The sequence below is a fragment of the Pieris napi genome, chromosome 7 (assembly GCF_905475465.1).
Source record: "Pieris napi chromosome 7, ilPieNapi1.2, whole genome shotgun sequence".
Lineage (NCBI taxonomy): Eukaryota > Metazoa > Arthropoda > Insecta > Lepidoptera > Pieridae > Pieris > Pieris napi.
In genome coordinates this window covers 10,910,680-10,926,792 of record NC_062240.1, presented here as the reverse complement: position 1 = coordinate 10,926,792, position 16,113 = coordinate 10,910,680, and the positions used below count along the sequence as shown (strand labels likewise).

The 16,113-nt window shown below is 33.9% G+C and overlaps 1 protein-coding gene across 1 annotated transcript in view; it reads left to right on the top strand.

Annotated features, from left to right (window-relative positions):
* The window catches only part of LOC125050960 (mucin-5AC-like), a 49,055-nt gene that overhangs the window by 20,680 nt on the left and 12,262 nt on the right, over positions 1–16,113 (top strand). The window contains exon 2 of the mRNA XM_047651058.1: positions 5,201–5,302. The gene's annotated coding sequence lies outside the window, so the exon portion shown is untranslated. The remainder of the gene's footprint in view (positions 1–5,200; positions 5,303–16,113) is intronic.

The following is a 16,113-nucleotide window of genomic DNA, read 5'->3' as shown; positions in this document are numbered from 1 at the left end:
ATAGCTGGTTATGTGGTTAAGGCCGAAGCGTGCAGTGCGCGACCCCGCAGTGTACCTTGAAACGCACATTTTTTGCCCCCTGCGGACAGTGGTCAATATTTACTACGCTTTCACATTTCATTAATTGAATGGACAGATTTTAAATGATCTACTTTCAACTGTCACTTGAAGTACTTTCTACTGGTTCAATTACATTTTAAATATAATAAAATTATTTATTAAGTTTCCGTAATCCTACAGATGAATATATAATCAAAACTATGGAGATAGACAAAGATGGAATACGTCCTACTAATATTATAAACGCGAAAGGGCATGGATGGATGTTTGTTACTCTTTCACGTTTAAACAACTGAATGGATTTTATTGAAAATGTACAATAATATAGCTTATACATTAGAATAACACATAGGCTACAATTTATAAAGATATTGTGTGAATTGTCCAAAATATCAAGTAAGTAGGAAAAAAATTCTACTATCTGCGAGCTATTCTGCCGTGCGCTGCCAAAACCGCTAGAGTTACACATATGTAATATATGATGGAAATATTTATCTTAAATAGTCCTACAAAAAAGCCCGACACAGTGCATATCTTCTATGTCTTATGTGTAAGCCATTATAGCCAAAATAGTGACCCATAAATAATAAAAATTGATAATATATGTCAAATGCACATATGGTATATTGATTCCTAAATGAAAATAGATACTTTTATCGTTTCTGGTATTTAAAGTAGACGAAATATGTCAGTCTACATCATTTCGACAAATATTACATTAATCCTGTGCAGACGAAGTCGCGGGCACCAGCTAGTAATATATAAAAAAGATTCAATTACGAAAGGAAAAAATCAATAAAAATACATTTAACTAAGTTATACCTAATCCGGTGTGTGTGATGGTATGAAAGTGGTGTGTACGTGAGGGTATGTATGGGTGTGCTCATGATGCAGGTAATGGATATTGTTAATACTCCTTTTAAGCATATTCTGCTATAGCTTAAACAAGTCGAGGTTTGAATAGTGGTCGCTGTAGGATGATAAGTATATTCGTGGTTAGAGGCGATAAAAGCCGAAAGCTTTCCTCAAATATCAAATATGTACGTAAAATACAATATAATTTATTATGCTTGTCAAATTTGCAGAACAAGAACAGAACAAGTCACTACTTGTATTACAATAATTTGCACTTAAATCTATGAATTATGATTGTTTGATCACGAAGAGAACTTTATAGTTGCGGCACACCTTCAATCCTAAATATACCGTATTTACAATATTATTAACCTACATAGTAATAATAAATAGAAAATTAAAACAAACTTTAAAGATTTGACGCTGGCCGTATTTCCTCGCTGTATCGCGACGTATATTCGAGCGAAAAAAGCACCAGCTCTACTATCTACCAGGCAACAACTTAAATCTTTAATTAGCGTCTGTGCACTTGAACCGCACGGCCCAAGAGTATCTACTCCAACGGGATTAAAAAAGAAGTAGGAATAAATACTCTGATAGCCGTTTATTATTTTTAGCCTTCTATCCATTTTTTGACCTATAGATCGATAAATTTAAATAGTTTCTTCTTCATTTGAGTATCATATGTTAGTAAGATGACGTGTGAATTGGAGGCTAGGCAATACGTAAAAACCAGTTAGGTGGCATTTGACAACATTTCTATTAACATTCTCATGCAACACATTTATGCGGTGATCTAAGACAGTCGAGGTGCAAATTGTTGGACAACTGAAATGCCATCCAGGATCTCGTTTTCACGATAGATCTAGATTTGGCAATACTCGATGGGCTGGTAATTACGTCTTAACCACGGCAAGTTGATAAGTATCAAATCAATGTATGGAGTTTCTTGCCCATTCTTCTCCATATGAAGCTACCTTTTAGAAGGGGCAACTTTTTTTTAATATTATTTTACCTTGTAATTTTGTCTTTCAAAAGTGCCTTTTTAATAGACTCAATTGATATAAATGATTTGACTTTGACTTTTTAAACTTTAGAAAATAATTTTAACCATCGTGGGAGCACAATTTTTATACCTTACCTCATACTAAAACTGTTTGCTTTGAGAAACAAAAATCAGAAATCTAAATATGTAGTTAAATGGAAGTCGAGACTAGGGTACTCGTTATTGTTTAGATTAATAATTCCTATAGAATTTTAACATAGTGTAACTGCCAGTTATGAAATAAAAGTACATATACTTAGGTTACTGAATGATAAATAATGTGTGTATTTCCTAGGTTAATTTCCCGGCGAAACAACATTTGTCTCGGGTCAGAAGGCGGATCACCTTGTCCCGAATATTAAAGATACAAAAATGCCGTGTCAAACAACGAACTTATCGAACCAAATTAATTATATATATGCAATGCTATTTTGAAATATGCCCAGGTAAACCAGTAATACACTTAAAGGTCGTCTTCAATAGTTTTCAAATTATGACCTAATGGTATGAGAATCTACATTAATCACCAATTTATTTCTTAACATCCTGTGTCAACTAACATGACCTATAACATGACCTCTTATTTAAAATATCATAAATGGAAGGTTAGATACCTTAGTAATTTATCTACGCAACGAAATAAATCGAACAATTTCGTAAAAGACGTGAAACGTTTTGAATTGAATTAGCTTTTCCGGTAACTATATAATCCAATTTTTTAATAATTAATAAATTTTGTTATATTTATTTTAATAATTAATTAATTGACTATGTTGGATATGTTCACATTCGATATCATGTCCAAAGACGTTTTTACGTTTGACCAATCACAAACAAACGAAACGCGTCATGTCAAACAAAAGGTTTTATTTAATATTTCCTCTTTACATTCAACTTATTTACACCTGGATTTCCTAATAATGTCATAAGTTAGTAATTAATCTTCACTTGTAATAAAATACTACTTTTGAATCACGAAGAGATTATTTAACTAAAAAATTTTGTATAACAAGCGTGGATAAATATCCAATTACAAGACTATTTATTATATTGTGTAATTTCTATAAAATGTCAGAACTCTATAGCAATAGCAACTAATGCTTCATTATGTGTGAATAAGTTGAATAGCTGTCTCGCATTATTTTCGTTTTTGTATTGATCAAGATTGAATTTATGTATTCTTAATATGGTGACCACATCTCATGTTCTTTTGTGTCAATGTTCCAACATTATAGAAACTGAGCTCTATTCAAGATTAGTATCTCTTTCCTTTTGTATTTTTATTCTTGTCTGTTATATTTATTTAATTAAATAGTTTGGTATCCGTTTAATTTCCAACTATTGTATATCATTGTACAGTTTTGATACTGAAGCTGGCTGCGATTTAGTTTGGATGTGATTATTTATTTCTTTAAGTTTTGCTTTCATTACTTACTTGTCTTCAGCTCTAGTGATATTTTCTATTAAATAAATAAAAACGTTAGATTCCACATAACTCTTTGATTCAATCCATTAATTTAAAAAAATCAGTGGCGCTACAGCCTTCCTTAGGTCTAGGCCTCAGATTTATGAATCTGTTTCATGATCATTATTAAATCTAATAGGCAAGTAGGTGATTAGCCTCCAGTGCCTGACACACGCCGTCGACTTTTTGGGTCTAAGACATGTCGGTTTCCTCACGATGTTTCCTTCACCGTTCGAGCAAATGTTAAATGCGCACATAGAAAGACCTTACGACCTCAGGTATGAGAGTCGCACGCTGAAGGCACTAGGCCAACATTGGTCAATCAATTAATATTCATTACTAAATCATTATTAATTATCACTGGCCTACAACCATTTTGGTGCCGGGGATTTTAGACCTGATTATAAGCATGTCTTACATGGTGAAGTCAAAAATGTAATCAGTTTTTTTCTATCAGCTCTAGTTTCCGAGATACATAAAAATCATTTTTTACAATAAATATATATTTTTATGGCATTAAACATCAAGAAATTGTCTTTTGAGCGATTTTCTCAAATTAAATTGACTTGGGCAATCTCGCATGATTCCCCTACAGTAGTCGGCCATCATATGAGTGTCCCATCTTCTTTGGTATATGTTCTCCATTGCTTTTATGTCTCGGTAATCTCGTTCTCCTTGTTCTTCGCTTAGGTCTCCTAAATTGTGTTGGAATTGATCTAGATTACTTTTGAGATAGTGAAATTGACGCCATTCATTGGACTGATAAATCGGCAAACTCATGAATGTCAGCAAACCACTGACAATACAGCAATATACAACTATTTCTTCAGATGAAAATAACTGCAATAAGTTTTGTTCTCTCGTACGATATGTACACACTCGAACGTCTGAAGAAAGGCATTTGTTTTCTTTTAATGTTGAAGCTAGTAACTCAGCACGTTCCATCGAAAGCCCTTCTTTGATGAGGTCATTCAGCTCATTCTGTTAAAATGGGTTAGAATTTGATGATCTCCCGCAGTATTCAAATTCGTCATCTATTTGGGAAGAATAAGGTATTTCAGATTGATACTCCTGAGATTGCTGCACTTCCTGGTGAAAAGCTGGTACTGGAACATTTTCTGGATGAAGAATAGGTCTTTGTGCTGAGTGAAATTTAGGGTATTTTCATTTCTTTATATAGATATAGATTTTTTTGTTGTTGCCCACTATATTTGTCATACAAAAGTAACAGTCGCCATAATGTTTTTTTTTTGTTCTCGCCATGTCATAGGCATTCCAAACTTTAAAGACTTCCGTGTGCCTTTCTCCCACTGTCGTAGACGTTCAACGCATATTGTGCACACATCATGTGGCTCCCACACTTTATATTGGTGGTGAATTTCAATACCGAAATAAGCAAAATACAAACGATTCACAGTGTTTGTCATCGTTATACGCTGATCTTTCAGTATGTATTGGTCACAAACATAGTAAAAAGTATCAGAATCGTTAACACAACATCTGGACGTACTAGTCATATTGAATTAGTAATAGAAACTTTATCGATATGAATGTAATAATCACTATTTACGACCAAGGCGGGAAAAAAAATAAAATAAGGGTAGTGGGTAAACTAGAGCTGATGGGTTAAAATGACGTATGCCAATATATTGTACATTACCTATTTTATCGACAATATATACAAAAGGAGCTGCACCATAAAAAAAAAATTTTTTTGTAGGCCTGTGTTATGATCAGATCATCTGATAAGATTTACAACAAGTATTTTGTTACAGGCCATGGACTCAGCTCCGTAGTTTGATACAGAAAAAGCGCCATTATGAGGGGTTCAATACACAGCACCGTTTAGCAGACGCTGCTGCACATCGCAAAGTGAGGTAAATCGAATTATTTTAACATAGATACATGCATCGGTATTAATATCGGTTAACGACCAATCTAAAGACGTTCCTTTGTAACTCGTAATAGTAACTCGCTTATAATAAATAAATCGTTGATTGGCCAAGATAGTGGTGCATCCAGATTTATTTTAAAAATAACCCAAAATCGTCTAATAGTAAGAACAGTTACGCTATTTATAATTGTTGTCAAAACTTATGATCTAAAAACTCTACCACATTATATAGCCACCATGCCTTTAAAAATCAAATCATCTTTCTCTTTGATAGCGTATCATTTTTTTAAAAACATCGTGGTGCAACATCCAGGCACCCAGAGTCATGTTGGATCCCTGCTTCTACAATATTCAGCTTATTGGGTTTGTTATTATTATAATTCCGTTACTATACTTACGTTATTTTTTACATTTATAGTTAAATTTAAACTTACCAGCCATTCCGTGACATTCTTTATTGTTTCATTCAATAACGATTCTTGGTTACGGGCAGTATCTTCGGACACGACCATTGTGATATCACTCACGTGAAGAACGCATGTGTTTGTAGACAAATTTGGTAAATCATTAATGTACAAAAGAAACAATAATGAGCCCACTATGCTCCCCTGAGGAACCCCTATATTGCTATCTATAGCCACAGACTTGTACCTTAATATGTTTAGGAGAGGAAGTACCTATGTGTGATTTCATCATATTGATTACGTCCAGTCATAATAAGATTATAAACTACTTGTTTCAACTTAGGGCTGATTTCACCAATGTCGTAGTTATCCGAGAATAGCTATACCAAGGATAAACATATTCGCTTGAATTTAATCCCAGATAACTCACTTTACATTTCACCATGTAAAACATCCGATAAACTAGTCTCAGATTAGCTATTCTTTGGAATAGCCGTTTTGCTTATCTGTGGAAGTGTATATTGAGTGAACGAACGAATGAGTGTATAATGAAAACAAATTAAATGTGCAATTTCTTTAAAGAACATGAAGGTTAAATGGAACTTTTTACTTTAGTTGGATTAAACGTCAGTTAGAAGCTGTCATGGGACCTACTTTGTAATCTGTGGTCAGGTCATAGAAGCTTTGTTTTGCCTGAGTGTTTATTTTGGTTTTGATTTGAAAGAAGAAAATAAATAACAGAAACAATATCGTTCATGATAATGACTCTTGCCTTGGATATGGATATTGATGACTGTGCTTTAATATCTGTAGAGGATGCTGGAAATACCCCTCTCACTCAAAAGAAAAATTGGAGCAGCAGACGCAGGCCTACTTTACCGGTTTCTTCAACTTTAGAAGAGTTACATAAAATTAAAATGAAAGCTGTACAAATGCAAATGAATTTTGCTGCTGAGGAGAGAGAGGAAGGAAAAAAAATATTTGAAGTTGAAATATCAAAACGGGAGAATATCAAAACACGAAATCTTTTTGCACAAATGAAACATCGAAGAATAAATAGAAAACCAACCTAAAATAGGTTATCTCATTAGATTTAAGTATATTGTTATGTTATATTACAGACTTAACTTTAATAAAATTGTAGTTAATAAAACAAATATAAATGAAAAAGATGTGACATGACATGGCGGCCATTTTTAACCAAGGAATATCTCCGTATTCGTTCAAAATTGGGCGTATAAATCTTATCCTTGGAATAACGTTTTATTCTCAGGTTAAGTAGTTGGTGAAATGTAAAATTTGCTATTCCAGGGTTAATTCCTTGGAATAAAACTTATCTGAGTTTGGTGAAATTAGCCCTTAATTGCACAATACGAGGCGTGATTAAAATAATCTTAAAGGCTTACCTTAACTCAATATAAATGATATTTATGTTTACAAGACTTTCAATTAATCTAGTAACAATTACATCATTGTGTGACTCTAGTAGTCTACCAAAAATTTGGAATCGGTACCTGTTCAATGCCTCAACTCCTTTGTTCAGATCAGTTCCGTCACCATAAACAGTTATATCAGACATCCATAATTCTAAAGCACTCGTCGCTAATGTAGACATTGTTAACTTTTCAACACTTAATATTTTTGAAATAACGCCTATTGACACAAAGATTGCTTAAAAATGCATTACCCAAGACCTTGCATAGACAGTAATGACGCGTATACCTGGACTTACCCGATTTATTCGAAGTATGAACAAAAACTTATGCCCCCATTTCGTTGAGTGAAACTAACTTGTGTGCCAAGGCCACAAACAAATTGATATTACGAGCGAGAACTGGCTTACAAATTTACAGATTGTCACGTTTTTAATGCGACTGCAACTATAACCCTCTCACTGTACTAATTAAATATTATGAAACTCGAAAAGAAAATTAAACAATGCAAGAACAATGAAACTACCAATTTGATAATTGCAATGTCGGTCGATGATCTTAAATTAGCTACCATTGTATAGACTACAGTCGGATCTAGAATTGCGCGGTTCATATTGCATTATTTTTTAAGTGAAACTTCATTAGACGCATGAGGGTAAAATTTTTACGAAACGTCACGAAGATGTGCAGCGTTTTTGTCGAATAAAAGGGAAATAGCGATAGAGGCCGATTGAGAGAGAGTGAGAAGGGTTAATTAACTTATAGAAATTCTATTTTTAAAATTATTATTAGTATTAAAATATTATATTTTATGCAAAATAATTTATTGAAATGACGAATTGTAAATTAAAATGCCACGTGTTTTTATTATCGAAGAAAAAAAGTAAAAAAAAAAAATTAAAATTTGTATTAATTTTCGAGACTTAATATTTTAATGACAATTAAATTCATTACATTCCTAGCATATCTTCTTTTCCCTCCCTCTAAGTCAAATCCTAAGTTTTAGATTTGGATAATTAATATGAACAAGAGTTAAAATTTGTTTGCCAAAGAAGTTTCACTTCTGACATGTATACTTTGTACGCACGCACTTTTTTTTATAAATACATCAGTTCTATTAACACTCACTACGCTCGATTTTGATTGTTAAGCTACGTAACTTACGATTAAGGACGAATTAACGACTACTTACAAATCTTTCCAGGGTCGTACATATCTAGTCCTGGAAACATTCGGAACACTTACAAAATTTAAAAATAAATCCTTTTTATCGTTATCAGTAAAATGCGAGTAAATATAGTAATATAAGTTAATAATGTAATGCTCTGGCAGAAATATTTTCAAATTTTAATATGTTTATACCAATGGTCCTACAACCTTTTAGGTCTGGGCCTCAGATTTCTATATCTGCTTCGTGATCATTTCTAATAGGCAAGTAGGTTATCAACTATTTTGAGATTAAGGCATGCCGGTTTTCTCACGATGTTTTCCTTCACCGTATGAGCGAGTGTTAAATGCGCACGTACGACCGAAATTCCATTGGTGAACAGCCGAGGATCGAATCTACGGCCCCAGAGATGTGAGTCGTTGAAACCACTTATAATATAATAGTTATAACAGTAATTGTAACAATTTAATGTTATAAACCGATATTGGTACATATTGGTAATGAAACGATAACTCTGGAGGCGCCAGACTCGTTCACCTCTGTGACATATTTTATTATACCTACAATTTGTATCCGTTTTATAAAGTACCTTTTTATGTTAAGATTTCGAAATTCGTGGAATGCGTTTGTAATGTTTTAAGACCTGGTTTTACATTTAAAATTATATAGGCTTGTAAGTTTTAAAATTACTAAGCTTTTCTTGACTTTTCAACATAATTAGCCTTAAAATAGTTAAATATATAACATGTTAAATACATATAAGATACTAGCAGACCGGCCAAGCGTTGCTGTGGCTAAGGTTTTTGTTATATTCCATAGTAGCAAACTATTCAAGGGAAACGGTAGGAGAACACCAGTCATGGAGTCATGGGCCATATGACATTAAATTGTAGCTTATATGAAACGTTGGTACTTTCAACACAGCGCCATCTGTTAGAATTGTGACTATCAAATAATAAACAAATATTTAGCAATAAAATAATATTGCGGGTATAAATTGAGATGTAAGCTATCCTATCTTTTAAGTTGGATCGAACTACACACGGTGTGCGAATTTGATTGATATCGGTTCGGTAGTTTAGGAGTCCATAGCGCACAAACAACGTGACACGTAATTTATATATATTAAGAAGATTACATTGAAATAAATAACTAACCTTAACATAAACTAAAATAAATAAGTTTAAATAATTTAGGTAAGGTTCCGAAGATACTGGCAGCGTTCCTCCTTGGAATAGCTAGACTAATTCTTTGTCCGAGGTAGCTGCTAGATCTTCGGTCTCCTGTGATGTCGACCAACCTTTTTGATATTTCTTTAAAAAGCCTTAAAGCGCTAGTACCCCACGGACCAAGGGTCTCTACACCGAATGGGACAAAATCATATTCTGAGCCTAGACCCCTTTATTTGCATGCTTAAAATTAAATAAAAGAATACGATATCTTGACGAATTAATTACTGATTCATTGAAAAACAAAAAAATATTAGCACAAATTTTCGATCTAAACCGCGAATTATGTTCGTGTTAATTTGTATATTTACATAATTAAGTGTCCCTGGTGTATGTTTTTTTGAGCTTTCTTTCAAATCCTATACCTAAAACAGGTATATATTTAATGAAAAAAAAAACGTTATCTCAAGCAATGGAAATCTAATGTCATTTTTTATTCCGACCAAAAAAATAGATACGTAATATTTATCTGATCTAATTGCTTTGATCTTTAGAGCTATGCAACGCATTTTAATGCAGTTTTGTTCAATGGCAGAGTAATTCGAATCGAAGGTAATTGTTTAGAAATCTCTAGATAGTAATGAAGAATTACGCTTTCTGAGCCATAGTTTAGTCTCTCGACTCCTTCGGTTTCTTTTGAGCCTTTTTAAGGCCGTTTTTGCCACGCAGCACCACCATATGGAACCACCAGCCCACTACAGTATTTGCAATCCAATTCGACTTATACTATCAACAAATGAGTGTACCAATTCTTAAAAGGCCGGCAACGTACTTGCGAGCCTTCTGGAAATGTCCATAAAAATCTCCAGATTCAGAAAGGAGCTCAGAGTAAATCCCAACTGTAAATCGTTACATCTTTAACAGTTTCCACGCGATCAACGCTACGCGGGTAAAATTAAGTTAGTAATTTAAAGTTTTACTGCGCATAATTTAAATATTATCTAGATTTTAAAACCTATTATATGTATTAATGATCGTGACAGTAGGTAGTCAAACTTGTACTCATTAAATATTCATAATGCCCACAAGATTTCGTTTGCTTTTGCAATATTTTGCAATAAGATCGATACCCATCAATCACCGCTGGCACACCGTGTAACGAATGTTTACTAATGACACCGTAATAATGATATTCAAATTGTTACATTCAGTCGAAATACGTGAATATAATATTGAACCAACTTTTATTACCCTATTTTGGCTTAATATTCATCAACTCTCATTCGAATTCTTCGCGAATATAACGGAATAAACAGTACGTATCCGGGGCTCGATATTCGGTAGTGGGCTGATTAATTTTAAAGAAAGCATTGTTAAGGCCTCTGCCTCACCGGGACGCCATGGCCACGTCGCCAGCGACCTAACCATGGCTACGACTGGCGTCTCTGCGTCGCCAGACTGAGTCGCCACAACGCGTCACCATGCATTGGTTCAGTTCTGTCTCGACTCAAAATCAAAAATAAATTTTAATTAAATGATCAATAAAAGTAGCCAGCGTCGCCAGTCGCCGCATGCGGAGCGTTCAACTCTGGCTACGCTGGCTACTTGGCGACGTCGCCAGTCGGTAGCCAAGTGAGTTAGCCGGCATACATCTTAATATTAACTAGTTGGCGACGTCGCTGGCGACGTGGCCATGGCGTCCCGGCGAGGCAGAGGCCTAAGTGCCTGTGTTATACCTATTCCGCTGTATTCCTGGTAATATTTTTTGTATCATTTATGTTTACCATAAATATCATATATTTTAGAAAATATAGCTTGTAACATATACCGTAGATAAAGCATTTTATATGATGTAGTGAACTTCAATAAATAAACATCTTGCTATATCTTAATATCATCGTAATGTTATCTATGTGCATGGTACATAATCTATTTTATTTATTTTAAGGGAAGGGCTTTACAATTAAATTAATATACTAGCATACAAAATCAAACTGGAATCTTATTATCAATCCATATGTGGTGTGAAAAATATCTTACTATAACAGTTAGCATAGTATATATATACACTATATTTATTTAAAACCTAAACATAACAATCAAATATGTATTTTCAAATATGTATTTGAAAAAATCCTTATTAGTAAATTAGGTTAGACTTAAATTACTTATTAGTCTTAAGTTAGGCTAGATTGTAATGTGCCATGATGTCTTAGTAAAGACACATGTATATAATATAAAAAAAAATATTAAAAAAATATGTATTTACAATTTTCTTAACCTACATAGTATTAATAAAAATAATTAAAATTTTATTGTAATTGCGACATTGCGACACTTATTCGTTCGAAAGCGAAGAAAGCAAAAGCTCTGGGGTCTGCGTGGTTCTGCGGCCGCCCCAGCTATTTTTATTTGGCTATAATAACACGTAATTATTTTGTGGACAGCTTTGCAAAACTCTGTATAACTTCTCTGAGAGAGGTGGAAGGGACGAGTTATCAATGGTGATAATCATCTAGAAAGAACATGATAGATATAGAATCATGAGAAACTAAAACCTCTAGTTTAGTTTTAAAAAAATGTTTAAAAGACTTTCGCGTGCTTTACAGCGTTCGTGGTCACGGAGACTGAAAACAAAAGGTGTAGGATGTTGAAAAGTATCACAGCTGTAGAGAAAGTTTTTATCTGTATTTATTTCCCCGGAGTTGGTATCGACTAAAAGATGGAGGGTTTTGGCAAAAATGGCTCACGGTGTCCTCTATTTTTGGGGATTGTTTTTCTTGAGATTTTAATTTGGATATTATTGGATCCCAGGTGTTTGACAATTTTAGGCCGTCTTCTCTATTGAAATTGGGGTGTTTTTTGATTTCAATGGCTTCGCGTACCAATCTTGGGAAGAATCTTTTTTCTTTCGCAAATACTTTCGGTTGGTCAAAGCGTATGTAGTGATTAGGCCTATCTAGTATGTGTTCACAGACTGCTGATTTTGTGTGTCGTCTATGTATTATGTCCGCAATGAGTTCTTTGAGTCTGCTGGACATATTGCGTTTAGTTTGCCCTATGTAAGACAGGCCACACTCGCAATCCAGTTTGTATATACCTGCATCTTGCAATGTGTTACTTTTGATTGGTCTTAAGAATTGCTGAACAAACATAATGCTACCGATCTTTCCTTGAAGTAACAAATTTAACAAAACATTGATAAATTTTAATGCAAGCGTTAATCGCTTCAATTTGTGTGAAGTGCAAATACTTCGTTAAAGGTCTGCTATGCGCGAGCGACGGCTACAAACAAATGTCAAGGGCAATAATAAAGTTACTTATAAACTCAGATTAGTCTCAGAAATCTTTTTTCATTTTCAGTAGCTTTTTCACACTTCTTAAACTAATCAGATATTCCTTACTTCCTGGCAAGTCTTCTATGCCCCTTACAATGAGTTTTTGTTTAATAATACATTTTGTTAGCTTAAATTGCCATTCTCTTCTATTATATTTAATTATCGACGACTCATTGGTCTAGTGGTTAGTACCCCTGACTGCGAATCCATGGGTCTCGGGTTCGATCCCCGGCTGAGACGAACATCGATGTGATGAGCATTTGGTGTTGTGCTTAGGTCTTGGGTGTTTAAATATGTATTGATATGTCTATCTACCTATAATATGTATGTATATCCGTTGTCTTGTACCCATATCACAAGCTTCACCAGCTTAGCATGGGACTCGGTCAATTGGTGTGAATTGTCTTTAAAAAAAAAATGTAAAAATATTTGATAAAATACATATTTAAAATATCTCAATACAGATTAAGAAATAATATGTCGATTAACATTTTTAGAACAGGAAGTCTTACAAAGTAAAAGTTGTCCGAAGTGGAATGAAGTTAATTTTAGTTACTTATTTTTATTTATGAGGACACGAAATCAACAAGACAAACAAACAAAAAGAGTTTACGTATTCACCGATGCTTCCCTTTCGATTCCCGCAAAACAACAATTGTTACAAGTGTAGCGAAGGTTGACACAAATCTGTAACTCTAATAAAATTCATCGGATTTGTCTAATTACATCACGGGTTTGAGGTTGGAAAAAGGATGTTGGCGATTTAAATGACGGAGAGTTTATTGCCAGTTCTTCTCGTCCGTTCTACGCCCTTGATTTGAGAACTGGCAGTAAATGTAAATTTAGAAGCAATAACTTGTTTACTAACGTTCATAAGTGTATTATCTATATGAATCATTTATGTCACATATATATAATCATATAATATAGTCATAAATTAATCAGGGTCTCGCTTTAGCGTGAGTTTTAATTTGGTACTGTAAAGTTAAAAAAAAACACCATCCCCTTACGTCATTGATGATGGGAACCATCCACCTCTGTACTAGCTAGACACTCCTTATACAGCTATAGATACAATTTAAATAGCCTCCCACTACGACAGACCTCTCAGCATTTACCTATAATACTCCCATAAGATCCTACCTATCATTAGCAGCATCATGTTTTCCGACAAGATAATGTCTGTTTGTTATTATGACGTCATATTCTGGAACTAGTTGCATTGCGCCCGCGCCGTCACGCGGCCGCGTTGCGCAAGAACGCATTCTAACCGCTTTTTCTATTACGTAAAACTGTATCAAAATTTGTATTCACGTAGAGCAAGTTACTTTGTAATTCCTTTTTTTTACATTCCAAATTCAAAATCACGTAATTAGGTTACAGATGCGTAACGTAGTCATAAATTTAAATTTCCGATCCGTATTAGTATGAGTTTTTTTGTTAAATGTTGGGTTCAATAACATTTGTAACAATACCTTAACTTTGGAGCCTCTGCCACTGAAACCTACGCTAAAGCACATTTGGTCTAATGAGAATTAATAAAACCTATGGATCTATGGAAATTAATTATTAATCTTCTTATATTACCATAAGCATCAGTATTCATTCATTTGTTTCTATCAAGTTGTCTACTATATAAAAATAAGTCGGGTTTTCCTTCCTGACGCTATAACTCAAGAACGCATGAACCGATTTCCACGGTTTTGCATTCGTTGGAAAGGTTATAGCAAAGAACGGCACGTCGGGCTCCGTGAGGTTTATAGCAAAGAAAATTCAGGAAAAATTTCAACAGAAAAACGGGATCACCAAACGAAATGTTATATAAAACGAAGCCATCTGGTGGCGAAACGGAGTTCGCCGAGTTTGCTAGTTTGTTATAAATGTTTAATTTTATAAACAATTTACAGCGCAAACAAATCTCCATATGCATACAACAAAAAACATCTACTCAGTAAGTAATCCAAATCAAGAAAATCAATTAATACTACACAGTAATTATCCATAAATACCTTGTCTTGGCTATTTCCTGCGACTACATAACATGTAAAATCTATGTTAACAATCATTTATAAGGGAATGTTTCCTTGAAAGTTTTATGCAAAAAGTTGCATACCCGCCCTTCACTGATGTTATAAACATCCTGACAGTTACTAAATTGTCAAGTTATTTAAATACAAATGGGTAAACGGTAACCAGTATCAATTCGGTCATATCTGGTCTTGGCCATACCCTTCTATGCCACACGCCGTCTAATGCAAAAAATCCTCACGATGTTTTCTTTCACCGTTGGAAGTGTTGTGCATATAGAAAATAAAGTTCATTGGTACACCGTGATCTGCATGTACGCCCTCAGGGTCACATGCTCAAATCGCTAGGCCGCTTCTCTAATTCGGTTATTATAATTATTTGTCCTGTTCTTTAGATGCCCCTTCAGGCCACGTCAACCCAATGCCTCGTGATTTAGGCACAACTGAGCGTTGATAGAAATGTTTCAGCCACGTTTAAACAGGAATAACTATCCCATGTTATAATATAACCTCTATATTCGTTAATAAATAGGCTAGAATTTATTCAAAAGAAGTTGTAGGTCGTGAGCGCGTCCTACCAGACTTACTGGGTAAAGCTCAATATGAGATATTTTACAGATTTTTGCTTAACCTTTCCTCTTAATCATACTAACGTAGATAAATATTAATATTTAAAACTTCAGTCGATTATGTATATGGTTTTTCCTTCTTTGTTTCTTTTAGCAAGTCTACCAAAAAATTATTAATTTTTCAAATTTTAAAATCATAAAGTTTTGAAAATGTATGCTGATTGCTGACTTCGTTATGCGGGCAATATTTTGTCGCTGTGTTGTAATTGCAAGGTATTCTATAAGTTCAGACATATTGACAAAACTCGGTTCGGATCGGTGTCGCTGCCCCTATTGGAAGTTACAGAGTACGGGCACTGAAACTACTTACTGGCATTCACTAACATACTAAACTACTATACACCTCGATTATGTGTGAGATAACTATACAAATAGATTAGCCGACAAGTGACAAGATATCACTATGGTAATCAATAAAAAACAAAATTAATAGCATATATTATAGTTAAATACTATAATTCCATACATGCTCAACACTAAAAGCCTTGTTAGTATGTCTAACAAAGGTCATGCAGTACATCACGATAAAATGATCTTCTGCCTACATTATATAATAGTATTATGAAGCAATCACAAATACTAAATGCCAGTGGACCGTATATTTCGTAAAATATGAAGCAATGAAA